The sequence below is a fragment of the Mirounga angustirostris genome, unplaced genomic scaffold (genome assembly GCF_029215605.1).
Source record: "Mirounga angustirostris isolate CCGP_5_RB_7025 unplaced genomic scaffold, mMirAng1.0.hap1 SCAF_5, whole genome shotgun sequence".
Taxonomy (NCBI): Eukaryota; Metazoa; Chordata; class Mammalia; order Carnivora; family Phocidae; genus Mirounga; species Mirounga angustirostris.
Genome location: NW_026991713.1, coordinates 31891485 through 31907210, shown reverse-complemented (window position 1 = coordinate 31907210; position 15726 = coordinate 31891485).

Genomic DNA, 15726 nt, shown 5'->3' with positions numbered 1-15726 from the left:
CTAGGTAAGAGATCAAGAAAATAACTCCTATAATCATTCTGTGGAGTCCACCTAAAGTGGGAAGGAGAAAGAGAAAGGAATTTGGCCTATCTTTTTTTCCTTCCTTCCTTCCTCCCTTCCTTCCTTCCTTCCTTCCTTGCTCCCTTCCTCCCTCCCTCCCTCCCTTCTTCCTTCCTCCCTTCCTTCCTTCCTTCCTTCCTTCCTTCCTTCCTTCCTTCCTTCCTTCCTTCCTCCCTTCCTCCCTCCCTCCCTTCTTCCTTCCTCCCTTCCTTCCTCCCTTCCTCCCTTCCTTCCTTCCTTCCTTCCTTCCTTCCTTCCTTCCTTCCTTCCTTCCTTCCTAGGACTATATGACATATTGCAAAAATTCACTGGTATCCTATTTCTCTCTACTTCCAGGCAAATAAGAGAATTGTAGCCTTCCCATCTGTGAAGACATGGTCCCATGAATTATTCAGAGCAATGAGTGGAATTTGTTTGATACTTCTGTGTGGAATAATTTAATTGTTATCATTTAGCTCTCCAGGTACCTCTTCCCTGACTCCATGTGTAGATGCTGACATACACCATGAGCCATCGCATGGATAACCACTCTGGAAAAATGCTGCAGATCACACTGACATCAAAGAGGAACTAAACTTCTGATATTTCATTTATATTTTTGTTTTATTTTTTGTTACCATAACATAAACTGTATCCGTATCCTAACTGATATAAGATGTTTATATTATGTTTATTAAGTGAAATTAAAAAATGAAGCCTCAATTAACTAACTGAAAATATTCAAATTAATTATAACCAAAGGAGAAAGTTGGCCAGCTGATTCACTTCAAAGAGTCAGTCCATTTGCCTTTAGGGAAAAAAAAAAAAAAAAAAGCTATTCCTAATTTTGTTTCAAATAGTAGAGTCCCCAAAGAGGCGAGATGAAAACAATTAAGTGAAATAATCTTCAATACTGGAATTGTCATCAAATAATTAGATTAGCTTTAGGATGCATGCCACCATACAAGGTGGCATGGGATTTTCAAGGCTTAAAATTAATCTCTTTTGAACTCCATTTGACGCGGAACAACCTTAATTACAATAGCATTTCCCAAGACTAAGCCTCCTACTGCTATTCCAGACAGAGCTGGTTATTAAAAGATTTCAAAGATGTTTATTGATATGTATATGGTATGATCTTTAAAAAAAAAAACTATTATATTAAAGAGAAAATGCAAACATAAAAGTAATATAATGCAAATTGTTTTATGTTTGGAATATCTTTCATATGCAGTGCAGTGCATGAGGAATGAGCTGAAATGGATTCCATTTAAAATCTAAAGTACCCAGTGATATAGAGCAGAGCAGCTGCCTTGGAATCAATTTTTGTATCATTTTGTTATGGAAAGAAATCTGGATTAATCTACATGTTGATTAGAAAAGTCAATAGAAAAGTCAATCTTCTAATACTTGTAAAAATCGATGACCTTAAGTCTGTGTGTGTGTGTGTGTGTGTGTGGTGGGGGTGCTGGGGTGAATTTTATTTTCTCTTTCTCAAGAAGCAATTGATGTCAGTCTGTTCTGGAAGAGTACAGACAACAAAGTCTAAAGAAATATTCTACTTTTTTCTACCTGTTACATGGTTGTTTCAGTTTAATGAGGCAAGTTGTCTTTTCATTCATTCCACAATTGCTTATCTTGGATTTATTATGTGCCAGGCAGTGATGAGGCAGTCAGGGCTATGTGATGCACAAAACAAGACAGAGTTCCTGCCTCAAAGATGTTTTCATAGTAGTGTGGGAGATGGACATTTAATCAATCACACAAACCCAACTGAAATGTGAAACTGTTAAATGAGCCATGAAGGCAAGATATAGAGTATTATGAAAGCATATAATAGAAGATTGACTTAATCAGGGACATCAGAAGAATCATTTTTGAGGATATGACACACAAACTGATTAGGAGTTAATTAAGCAGAAGTGTGTGCATGTGCACATGTGCAAGTGTGTGCTCACACACGTGTGTTTGTGTATCCTCAACACTCTAACAAGAGGAGATTGTTGTGTTAAGAGGAAGTTCAGCAATAAAGGGCTACTGGCATGCAGCAATGCAGCTGGCTAGAGTGAAGGCGTGTAGAGAAATCTGGCCCAGAAGAGGACTAGAAGGATGTGTAGAGGCCAGACACCACAGGGCCTATTAAGATATTAAGATATTTTGACACCTTCCTTGATTTTTCTAAACTAAAATTTCCACATTTATTCTCATTCACATTCATTCAGTTTCTCAGAAAACAGACACACACACACAAAAAAATCAACCTCCCATTTAACACTATATGGTTCAAGTATTGTTCTAAACTTTATGATATAATTTATGTAGGCATAAATGATACAAGACGCTTGGGGGAGGAAATAACGAAGGGAGGAAAAAACTATTAATCAGCAGTTAAGAAAATGGTTAGCAGCCACAGTTCTAAATATATATGGTCATTAATTATTCATTAATAATGAATAATTAAAACACACTGAGCACTTACTCTATGACACACTTTATATACCTTCTTTCTTTTTTTTTTTAAGATTTTATTTATTTATTTGAGAGAGAGAGAATGTGAGACAGAGAGCACGAGAGGGAAGAGGGTCAGAGGGAGAAGCAGACCCCCCGCTGAGCAGGGAGCCCGACGTGGGACTCGATCCCAGGACTCCAGGATCATGACCTGAGCCGAAGGCAGTTGCTTAACCAACTGAGCCACCCAGGTGCCCTATATACCTTATTTCTAACACACTAATCATCTGGCCAGGTCGACAGCATTAATCAGTACCAATTTATCAATGTGCAAACTGAGGCACAGTGAGGGTAGCTTGTTTACCTAAAGTCACGGAGTTAATAATATAAGAGCCAGGATTTATTTTATTTAAAGATTTTACTTATTTATTTGTCAGAGAGAGAGAGAGAGCACACAAGCGAGGGGAGTTGCAGGCAGAGGGAGAAGCAGACTCCCCACTGAGCTGGGAGCCCCATGTGGGACTCGATCCCAGGACCCTGGAATCATGACCCAAGAGGAAGGCAGATGCTTAACCAACTGAGCCACCCAGGCATTCCTAAGAGCCAGGATTTAAACTGCTCTCTTGGAGTTCAAAGTCCATGCAACCTCCCACTGTACATAGTTAGCCTGTGTGATGAGAGTGTCATTACTGTGGCAGAGAATAAGAGCAAGTGGCCTATGAAAGAAATACAAAGTGTTTTCAATATTTACTTCAATCCCTAAAATCATATTCACATTTATATCAAGAAGCTTCAGGGCTAAATATATCCCAAATAAAGAATAGTTTTCTACTTTGTTACCCTCTTCCAAATAAGGAGGTCAAACTGCTCTCCAGTTTCCAGAAGAGCTTATTCAACATCTTGATGATGAAATATGCTAATAATATGACATGGACACAATATACTTTCCCAAAATGTAGGCAATCTGATCCCACAAAAGGGTTTATAGTGGTAGTTAGATTACTTTTGTGTTATTTCATTTAGATATACTTACATTATTACCAGTGTTCGGAATGGTATTAATAGTATTGTGGTGGCAAGCTTACCATTCAGTGTAATTATAAAAGCATCATTGTGTATCACACACAACTCGTATTCCAGATTGAAAAGTGTTTTCCATTATTACTACATATTATTTCTCAACTAGTTTTTATTATGAAGTTATTTCAATAAAATTATTTCAACAAAAGCTATATAATGAAGAAGTCATGGAGATGAAAGGTACAGCATAGGGAATATAGTCAACAGAACTGTAATAGTGTTGCATGGTGACAGACAGTAGCTACATTTGTGGTGAGCATAGTGTAGCATATAGAGTTGTGAAATCACTGTTGTTTACATGAACCTAATGTAACACTGTGTGTCAACTATGCTTCAATAAGAAAAGGAAAAAATATTTCAATAACAACTAAAATATTTATATGTCTTTCCATAATGATTTCCAATAACAAAGTTACCAAATTTGTGGAACTGCAGCTTGTTTAGGTGTTAAACACAATAATGTTGTTTTTATCTTTTATAGATATGAAGCAAGATCTTTTCCATCAACTTTCTTAAGTTAAAAACTTAATTATTTGTATAAACTCTCTTAGGACAGTGAAATACAAATTAGAAATATTAAAATGAAAATTCTTAAAACTACCCAACTTATTTTTTATTAATAAATTTTATCTTCTAAAGTTACAAAAAAATAAGCATACGGTATAGAAAGTTTCCATATTACACCCATACTCACACACATTTTCTCCTATCATTAATATATTACATTAGTATATGTTTGTTATAATTAACTAATATTGATACTGTATTATTAACTAAAGTCTCTAGTTTATTCAGATTTTCTTATTTTTTTTACTTATCTTTTTTTTTTTTTTTTTTTCTGTTCCAGGATCCCATCTAAGTTACTGTGATACACTTAGTTATCATGTCTTCTTAGGCTCCTCTTCACTATGACATTTTGTCAGACTTATTTTTGTTGACCTTGATGATTTGATGGATTTAAGGTGGTACTGGTCAGGTTGTATAAGATGTCTCTCTATTGGAATTTCTTTGATTTTTTTTCATGATTAGACTAGGATTATAACTTTTTGAGAGGAAGATCACAGTGATAAAATGTCATTTTTATCACATAATATCAAGGGTACATGCTATCAACATGATTTATGACTTTTGAAGTTGACCTTGATCACCTGGCTAAAGTAGAGTTTGCCAGATTTCTCCACTGTAAAGTTACTTATTTCCCTTGTTTTTCACACTTTATTCTTTGGAAGAAAATCACTATACACAGCCCACAATCCCTCTCCTTTAGGGTGGGGTATCTACAAAATTTATTTAAAATTCTTCATATTTTATTAAAGACTTTATTCATTTATCTGTCAGAGAGAGAGAGAGAGAGAGAACCCAAGCAGGGGGAGTGGCAGGAAGAGGGAGAAGCAGGCCCCTGGCTGAGCAAGGAGCCTGACACAGGACTCAATACCAGAACCCTGGGATTATCACCTGAGCCAAAGACAGATGCTTAACTGACTCAGCCCCCCAGGCATCCCAAATTCTTCATATTTTTATTTTCTCTTACATGCATGTATTTATTCAGTCATATATTTATATCACCAGGACTCATGGATATCTATTTTATATTTTAGGTATAATACAATACTATCTTTTGTTTTGTTTCTCAAATTGTTTTACGTTTGGCTATTGGGACCTCATTCAGTTGGTTCCAATGCTCTTTTTTTTTTTAAGATTTTACTTATTTATTTGAGAGAGAGAGAAAGTGAGAGATAGAGCATGAGTAGAGGAGGAGGGGCAGAGGGGAAGGGAGAAGTAGACCCCCCGCTGAGCAAGAAGCCTGATATGGGGCTCCATCCCAGGGTCCTAGGATCACGAACTGAGCCAAAGGCAAACACTTAACCAACTGAGCCACCCAGGTGCCCCATGTACAGTTTATTTTGTCTGTAGTTATTTCCAAAGTTACTTAGATCAGCTCTTTTCCCCCTCCCCATTCAGGAGGTTTTTTCATGTAATATAGTTAAATTATCTTATCACAGTCTGTAATCTTTCCTGGGGTCCTCCAACTTCCCAAAGATTTTTTTTTTTTTTTAATTTATACACATTAAAGTTCACTCTCTGTGTTGTAAAGTTCTACGGGTTTGAACAAAAGCATAATATCATATATCCACCATTACAACATCTTATAGAATAGTTTCACCACAAAGTTATTTTTAATCATTTCAGAAAAAAATCTTTTCTAAATGCTTATCAGGGCTCTTGAAAAGCTTCCTCATCACACTGAATTTTTTATTCTTTGTTAGATGATGATTCAAAAACAAAACTACATTTATTATTATTGATATTATTATTATTAAAATCATATTACCATTATTAAGGCAAATTCTATGTATGAACTAATTAATACAATGAGCCCTTGAAGTAAACTTTTGGAGAATAATATCAAGAAACATAAAATCTTGAGTGTTCCAATAAAGTGTTGTGTTATAAAACAAATTTATCACAACTCCAAGAACAGCTTATATATATCCTATTGTCCCAAAAATAGTTCTCTCATATATTGTTTGAACTGGCTGTGAATCAGCTTATAGCTTGGGGATATTTTGAAAACAATTTTTGTTTGAACAATATTTTTATTACTTTTGAGTAAGTCTTTGTGCTGACCACGAGTTCATGAGACTTGTAAATAGCATTACGCTTTGCAAGCAACTAAAGAAGCAAAGAACACTTATTTTATTGAATCATAGAGTAAGTAATGAAATAGCTGATTTATGAAATAGTTTGGAGGAAGAACTACTAAAATGATAGCTCTAAATTTTAACAGACTATAAAATAAGCACGATCAGTTCCATAACTCAGAATTTAGGGTTTCATAAGTTTGGGAACTTCAAGCTTGAAAAAACAAACAAACAAAAAATCTATCTCTTTTTAAAAAAATTGTCACTTATAAAAAGTATCTTCCACAGTACCAAAATATTTCTGCATAAGTCACAATGTCTGCTTTCATTTCTTTGTACCCCAGATTTTTACCTTAAAAAGTAGCTCCAGGCCTTATGTCTCAAAGAAATAACATGATAATAATATAGATTCAATTACACAAGACTATACAGTGATGCAGGATAATACTGGATCCCACAGTAAGAATAGGTCAAATTCAAATTTTAGTTTTTATCCATTTCTTCCTTCTTTCTTTTTTTTTTAAATTTCTTTCTTCCTTCAGAATAGAGGTAAAGAAAAAAAATGGGTGCACATAAATAAACACTTTGAAAGGAACTCTCTGTGAATGTTTTAAATTTTCACTGTAAAATATGTAGGCTATATATATATACATATATATATATATATATATACTATGGGGAGGCATATGAATGTTGGAAAGATAAGCACATTTGTTTTAGAGATCATGTTAGATAATTAATACTCTTAAAATCAATGACTATTATTGAAGTAAAGTAGCATCACCTACCATGAATCCAACAAAAAATCAGTGATAAACCAAAATTAGGAAAAAATAATGAATTATAGGATCATGTCAGTTTGGATATGGCAGAGAAAAAACACATAACATCAAAAATATGTGATGTCTCTGAATTCATTTCCTCCATTTTCTCTTTGCTTACTCTGCTCTGATCATATCAACCTCCTTACACATCCTCATAAAAGTTAAACACATTTCTTCCTCAGGGCCTTTGTATTTGTTATTCTTGTGTCTAGAAAAGTAGTCCCTCAGATATCTGCATAGCTCACTCTTCAATAGCCTTCAGTTCTCTACCTAAATGTCCCTTTACCAGGAAGCCCTTACTGCGCCATCATCTATTTTTAATATAGGCACATTTTCTATCACCTTATCTCACTTGGGTCCTCTCTGCAGCATGTCTTATCACCATATATACATACTTATTTTCCTATTATCTCTCTTCCCTAACTAGAATGAAAGCTGTAAGAAGGTAGTCATTATTTGGTTCATTGCTATATTACTGTATCCAGAATAGTGCCTGAGAAAGAGTGAGTATTCATTACATGTTTGTTGAATGAATGGACACAGTCCTTCCAACACTGAAAATAAAATGAAGGTGAAAAAAACTTCGAGCACATCTTTTACATAATTGATCATCTTGTCCACACTTGGTAAGGAAGTAGGTAAAACACATGGATTGGGAGATTAGAAGTGAATTGACAAACTGTATGTCACAAAAATAGATGAAGATAAGAAAGAATAGTAGATACAAGAAAAGAAGACCAATTAAGGAAGAAATATTTAGAGCTCTGATTCAGCTCTTGGAACTAGATAGGATTTTTGTAATGAAATGTTACAAAAAACATTTATAGGTATGTAAAATACAGTGGGGAAAAAAAGGCAATTCAAGCATATGGAGTAAAGGAACTAAGAAATCTAAATGTCATCATTATGGAGGTAGATGATAAGAGACTGGTAAGCAGTTATTCACTTCATTGAAGCTTAGATAAAGGTTTCTGCATCTTCACAAATAATAGTATTGATGATGGATAGAAAAATGGACTGGCACTTTGAGTGAATTTTGAAAAGGCCAGGTTTATGAATTATGGTGGTGGAACCAAGACAGACAAATGGCAATAAGAAATAAGATAGTTCTAATCCTCTTCTGAAATGAAAAATAGAATATTTTCTCTTGCTGATTTCATGAGAAGTTGTATTTTTACAGCAAAGTAAAATATCGGTAGTGATACAAGGAAATAAGAATGATTTTAAAACAAAAAATGGGGGATTTTGAAAGCATTTATTCATAAAAGAAAGAAGACTAGAAACAATGTGCTTATGAATGGGACTGAGCATGGATCTGGGAAGGTTTCAAGTACAGGAGGAAAAAAGAAATTTATAGGAAATGATCCTAGAATGGTAATTAGGAGCAAATGGAAATACTGGCTGTGAAAACTCACTTTGTAATCTAAAATGCCTTGTATAAATGCAAGGGGATAAATTATACACAAAGATTTAAAAAAAAAATTTTTTTAATATATTTTGTTACCAGTATGCACATCATCTCACATTCCTCTCCCCCGTCTCACTACATTTTAACCACACTGGGTCATTGTTGCTCCTGAAACACAGAGAACTCTTACTGGCCTTAAAGTCTTTGCAGTTGCTATCTCTCCATCTGCTTCTTTGACTTCCTGATTTATCTACATGAATGGCTCCTTCTAATCTTATTTAAATGTCACCTACTCACTGTGATAAGGTACAGGAGATACCACATCAAATAAGTACATTCATTTCTAGTGCAAAGCAAATAGGTAACCAGACAATACAATAGGGATAGGAATTGAAAGCATACAGAAATTGCAAACTACCCAAGCTTTAGAGGTGAGGAAGGAATGATCTGGGCTGCATCCTAGTGGATAGGTTGATGTTAGAGGCAAGTGATGAGAGGATAGAGGACAGGACATAAGATAATTCAAAAGTGAGAGAGAATATGGCCCATCCAAAGAAATACATAATGGCTGGAGAAGAATAAGTGTGTATGTGTGTTTGTGGGCAGTGAACACTCTGAAACTATTCTGGGCAAACTCTAAAATAATTTCTGGTGAAAACGAGGCATTAAAAAAGGCATCAAATTTCATTTGCTGCTAATCTTAACTGAGCTCTCTATCTCCAACCCTTGCCCCACTAGTATCTATCTTCCACTTGGCAACTACAGCAATATTTTTAAAACATAGGTCATATCTCAAGCATACTTTACAAAGAAGCTTCGCACTTGTTATTTCCTTTGTCTGGAAGCCTCTTCCCTGAAAATTTCCACGGGATACTACTTCATTCCATTCTCTGTCCATGCTAACTCTCCAGTGAGAGCCAAACAGATCAGCCTATGTAAAATAACCCCTCCACTCCTATAAAGACCACTTTATCACCTCCCCTGCTTCTGTGTCCCATCTTCAATATGAACATCAAAAGAGTAGGACATTTGTCCTTTTCTTTCAATGTTATATCCTTGGTAAATATAACAATGCCTGAGACAAAACAGATGCCAAATCCATCTGTATGAATGCATGAATGCAAAATCTTTCATCTATCACTGAATGAACAAATAAACTAGTACACATTTATTGAAGTAACTAAGTAATGAACTCATTTATGGGAGGAAGAAAGAAAGAAAAAGGAAGAAAAAAAAAAACCTCACTAAAGAAATCAGAATAATTTCACAGCAGAAACTTGAAAAAAAATTGAGGGTAGAGAAAGATAATAACACCAATCTGGGGGATACATGAATGCCATGAACACAACACTTAGATGTAGGAGCAGAGAAAAGGGTTATTTGTTGTAGTTAAGCATTTTCACCACAAGTAAAAAGTAAAGGCAAAGATAGGGAGGCAAGAAAATGTAAGATATCACTAAAAGTGTAGTTGAAGTAGTAAACATTGGGACCTAAGCTTCATGGCAAAAGACTTAAGTACAAGAGGGAGGTGAAGAATGAAAGACATCAAAGGAGGCAAAGTTTAATCAAGTTGATTGAACAGAACCTGAGAAATGATACGATATGATAGCAATTTCTTTGCAGCCTAAAATTTAATCAGCATTCTGGAATAAGGTATAGTGATTAGAGTCGGAGATAGGGGTAATCATTTAAGTGGGTACTTGTCCCAGCTTCATAAGCTTGACCCCTGCAGCTGGTGGGGCTTCTCTTCATATCTACTTGATTTGAGAAGTACTGGTTTTATGGCAAACTATTATGATATACTTGAGACTGAAAGGTACCTGAAAATTACTATAATTCTACTTAGCATTATAGAGACTCTCCTTATCAAGCTGCTCCCTGGGATTGAAAGTGCTGATGACAGCTCAAAATTCTTTAGACACTGTCAAACTCATAGAAAAATATTTTGTATTTGTACTGGTATTTCTACTTTGGCAGAGTTCCCAATTCCTACATCTGCTTTTATTCTAGCAAAGTCTATTTCCAACTGGGAGTCTCAGAGTTCTGACACATGATGCCCTTGTTATGTCAAGGAAAATAGAAAGGAGTTGTCTTATTTAAAAAAGAAAAATCTTAGCTTGTTTATAAATATCAGAAAAGCACATTTCACTTAAATTGTAAATCACAGATTTGATTTAGTTGATGTTCCTTAGTCCCCATATTACCCCCAGTCTAAAGGAAACTCGAGAAAAGAATGGGAAAATAAGATAATTTAGTATAGGAATGAAATACTTTTTCTTTAAAGAAGTAAAAGCAAATGGACTCTTTAAAAACTAGCAACCATTAAATGTTTGTATTTGACGCTAATTCATAAATTATGTGTGTGTACATGTATTTGCATATATGTATATATGTAGGTACTAGACATATTGTATATAGTATACCATATATAATAGTACTATTTACTATTATTAATATGTACGTATATGCATTCATTTTAATTATAAAATTATTTTAATTTTTTTAATCTGCCAATCTGGTGACAGCTCAAAATGAATATATCAGTCATATTTCTTAACTGCAAGCAACAGAAACTAATTTTTTTAATTAGCAAGCTTCCCCCAAAATGCAATGCATTACAAGGGATACTGGGTAGCTTACAGAATATCAAGAAGGAAAAACATCCCAAATTATGCCACAGAAGTGGCCCAAAAGACACCAATACTGTAGCTACTGAACAACTACAGTGCTGATTACACCACCAACCCTAGAAAATATACTACTATTCAATTACCAGGTCTTCTCTCTTTGGAAACAGACACAGATTGACCACTGTTTCCACCCTTAATTTAAGGGATCTGGTAATTTAAGTCCCTATTTGTCCACATCACTAATTTATGTCCAAACTGTGCTGGCAGATGCATCAGGCTGGTGAAGCCCCAGTCACAATGATCCACACTAGATACAAAGAGCCTAGGAAAGTAGATTCCCTTTGTGGAACCCAATTTCACTTCTTTTACACTGAAACTCTTATTTCTTTTTTCCGAGAGAGAAAGAGAGGGAGAGAGCACCTGTGCATAAGGGGGGATGTCGGGGGTGCATTGGGAGAGAGAGAGAGAGAATCTCAAGCAGAGTCTGCACCCAGCACAGAGCCCAAAGCGGGGCTTGATCTCATGACCCTGAGATCATGGCCTGAACCAAAGTCAAGAGTCAGATGCTTAACTGGCTGAGACAATCAGGTGCCCCTGAAACTCCTATTTCATTTGGTCAAGAAAACATACATCATAAGACCTTATTCCGCTAATACTTATCTTGCCATCCCACCAATTCATAGAATTCAGGAGTAAACAGAAGTTTGAAAAAAATCCTTTACTTTTTCCGAAGGAGGGACTTTTATATTTTCCTTTCAATCTCTAAAATCAACATATTATGACTCAAAAACAAATAAATATGGCAGAATTATAGGTATGTTTATATATTCCTGAACACATAAGAAGAGAATGATTCCGAAAATTCCATAATTTTATGAGCTGTTAATTAATATATTTTAGTACCCTTTTCCCTCTTTTCCAACTACATATCTTCCTCTACCCAAACAATCAGCTAAAAAACTGGCCAACCAAATACAAACTACACCAGTTATTCTATTCACAATCATTTAATACAAGAAATCAGTTATACAAGTTTTGAAGAACATTAAAACAAAAAGGGAACACTGCCTTGACAAAGATATAGTAACTGCAGGAAATAGCTACCACCCAACAGAGATGAGGAAACAAAAGGAAGAAATTAGTGTTATTAAACCTAGAATTCTGGAAGACAAGATCTGCAGAGCTGGGACACAGGACATTAAGGGGATTACCTGGCTGGTGCTGCTACCTCTGAAAGAACACAATGAGGCTAGTTCTGGAAGTATCAAAGGGGTAAAAATTACAATAATTAAAAATAAATAAAATAAGAAGTAAGCCAACTGCTGCTGCCAAGGTGAAAGGTCACTCCTGGCTTCCTAGTTTCCCTCTAACTAGACCCCTTACTGATAGAAAATAACAGGGAGCCCACTGGGAAAAGAAAAATATAGTTTGCAGAGACACAGATCTCATATCATAAAGCAGAGCATAAAGGGAGAGTTTGGATCTCAGAGATAATAGCTTAGTAACTAACAAACCCCCCTTTCTAACTGAATGGGGTAATATATAGCTGATGTTCTTCAATTCTATCAAACCAAAAATAATTTTACTTTTCTAATTGTTTTACCAATTTTAACCATTTGTGGTTCTGAAGATACTCTATAGGAAAATAATTTGCTTTCTAAAAGTATTTAAACTTCAATTATTTTCCATAAGAGATGGAAATGTAGAGTGGACCTTACTTTTAGGCCTGGCTTTGTTGCTTATGTATTGTACATCTTGGATCACTTATTAACTTCTCTGCCTGCAAGTATTTTTGTATGTAAAATGTGATTTACAGATACCTTCCAAGTTTCTCACAGAGGCATTATGAGGGTCAAATTAGAAAATGTATGCTATTTTTTTTTCTAATAAAGTGTACAAATAGTATTCTGAAAAACCATACAAATATTTGGGTACAAAATGACATTTGACTTTCTCTCCATTTCATTACAGATCTCAGTGAAATCTGTGATGCAAAAAACCATAATCCCAGTGACAGAACTGTTGAGAAATGTCTGCTGGAAATACTGTAGGTGAGAAGATCCTGCAGGGTGATCTGTAAACACAGAACCTGGCTGGGAAGTATAGTATAACCCATTAATTCTCAGAATCTTAGACGAAAAAAAAAATTATAGGCAAAGTGAAGGTGCTGTGTAGAAAAGGAACAACCAATGTACCACTTTTACTGCTAAGAATCAATAGAATTTCAAAACTGTGGCAAAAGATTCTTTAAGAATGATTTTGTGGGGGCACCTGGGGAACTCAGTTGTTAAGTGTCTGCCTTTGGCTCAGGTCGTGATCCTAGAGTCCCGGATCAAGCCCCACATTGGGCTCCCCACTCAGCGGGAAGTCTGCTTCTCCCTCTTCCTCTACTTCTCCCCCACTCGTGCTCTCTCTCTCGCTCACTCTCTGTCTCAAATAAATAAAGTCTTAAAAAAAACAAAACAAACAAAAAACCCCAAAAAACAAAACAAAGACAAAGAAACAAAAGAATGATTTTGCAGTTGTAGCCAAAAGAACATCCATAGTATAGAAGGGACTTAAAAAAAAAAAAAAAAAATCTACTACAGAACACTGTCCCTTATGAAGATAGATGCAAAAATTCTAAACAAAATTTTAGCAAATAGTATTCAATAGTATTCAAAAATTTAGCAAATAGTATATAAAATGATAAAATATCATGATTTATTAGGGCTTATCCCATGAATGTAAGATTGTTTTCAAATTTAAAAATTAATATTATTGGGCGCCTGGGTGGCTCAGTTGGTTAAGCGACTGCCTTCGGCTCAGGTCATGATCCTGGAGTCCCTGGATCGAGTCCTGCATCGGGCTCCCTGCTTGGCAGGGAGTCTGCTTCGTCCTCTGACCCTATCCCCTCTCGTGTGTTCTCTCTCTCTCATTCTCTCTCTCTCAAATAAATAAATAAAATCTTTAAAAAAATAAAAAAAATAAAAATAAATTAATATTATTCACCATATTAATAACCCCCCCCCAAAAAAACTACATTATCATCTGATTAGATGCAGAAAAACCAGCTGGCAAAATCCAACATCCATTTCTGAAAGAAAAAACTCAGGAAATTAATAATAGAATGGAATTTTCTTAAGTTGATAAAAGGTATCAAAAAAATCTACAGCTCATGTTACAATTGGTGGTGAAACACTTAAATTTGTTTCTATATACAAAAGATCAAGAACAAAACATAATGCCTGCCCTTACCACTTAACAATGGACTGGCAGTTCTGTCCAGTTCAGTAAGGCAAAAAGCTTTCATATTGAAAAGAAAAACTATTTGCTTGTTTGTTTGTTTTACAGATGACCAGGTCCTCTATGTAGATATTAATAGGGAGATCTAACAAGTGAGTTTAGTAAGGTCACATGAAATAAATTAAATATACAAAATCAATTATATTCAATCAATTACATAAAGACAGCAAGCAAAAATCAAAATTAAAAATTATGATTTAAATGACATTAATAAATACTAATGCTCAGGGATATATTTGACAGAAGATTTAAAAGATCTATATGCTAAAATTAGAAGAAAAGATGGAAACAGAAATTAAAGAGAACCTAAATAAAAGAGATGTTCCATGTCCATGTGTAGAAAGATTCAATATTAACTAAAATGTCAACTGTCTCCAAATTGATTTGTAGATTCAAGACATTCTTAATTAAAATCCAAGCAGGATTTAGTGTAAATTGATAAGCTGACTTTAAGATTTATGCATGCAAAGGACCTAAAATATACAAGATAACTTTGAAAATAAGGACAAAGTTGGTGATCTAAAACTATCTGATTTTGATTTATTATAAAGCTACAGTTATTAAGATAGCATGGTATTGGCCTAAAGATAGAGAAATAGAATAATGGAACAAAATAGAGAATATAGAACTAGACCCACATTATGTATGGATAATTGATTCTTTTTTAAAAGATGTTATTTATATATTTGTGAGAGAGAGAGAGATTGAAATTTTTGACAAAAAAAAATAGGAGCAATTCAGCATAAAAATAAATGAGTCTTTTGAACAAATAATAAAGAAATGATTGGATATATATATATATTAAATGTAAATCTTAAAAAGCTAACACCCAAAATAGAACCTAAAACGAACACTAAAACCATAAAACTACTAGAAGAAAACGAGAAAACTTGGTAACCGTGGTTTGGCAAAGATTTTTTTAGATAATAGTACAAAAGAAAAAAATGATAAATTGTACTTCATCAAAATTAAAAACATCTGCTTTTCAAAAGATACTGTTAAAAGAATAGAAACTAGCTACAGATTGAGTAAAAACATATGTAAAATGTGTCTGACAAAGCACTTGTACCCATCTATAGATCTCACGAAAAGACAAAATAAACTAAAAAAATGACAAAATATTTGATAGACACCTTACCAAGAAGATACATAGATGGCAAGTAAGCATATGAAAAGATACTTAACATCATTTATAGTCATTATTAATCTTATATTACTGCTTAAAATAATAGAGCTAAATTATCTAGCACATGATTAAGTAGAACCAATTCAGTACAAAGATAAGTATAAAACCAGAGGTGACAGAATTTCCAGAAATCATGGAGAGAAATTTGGATTTTCAGAGTGTAAAGATGGGGTGATTTGAACCA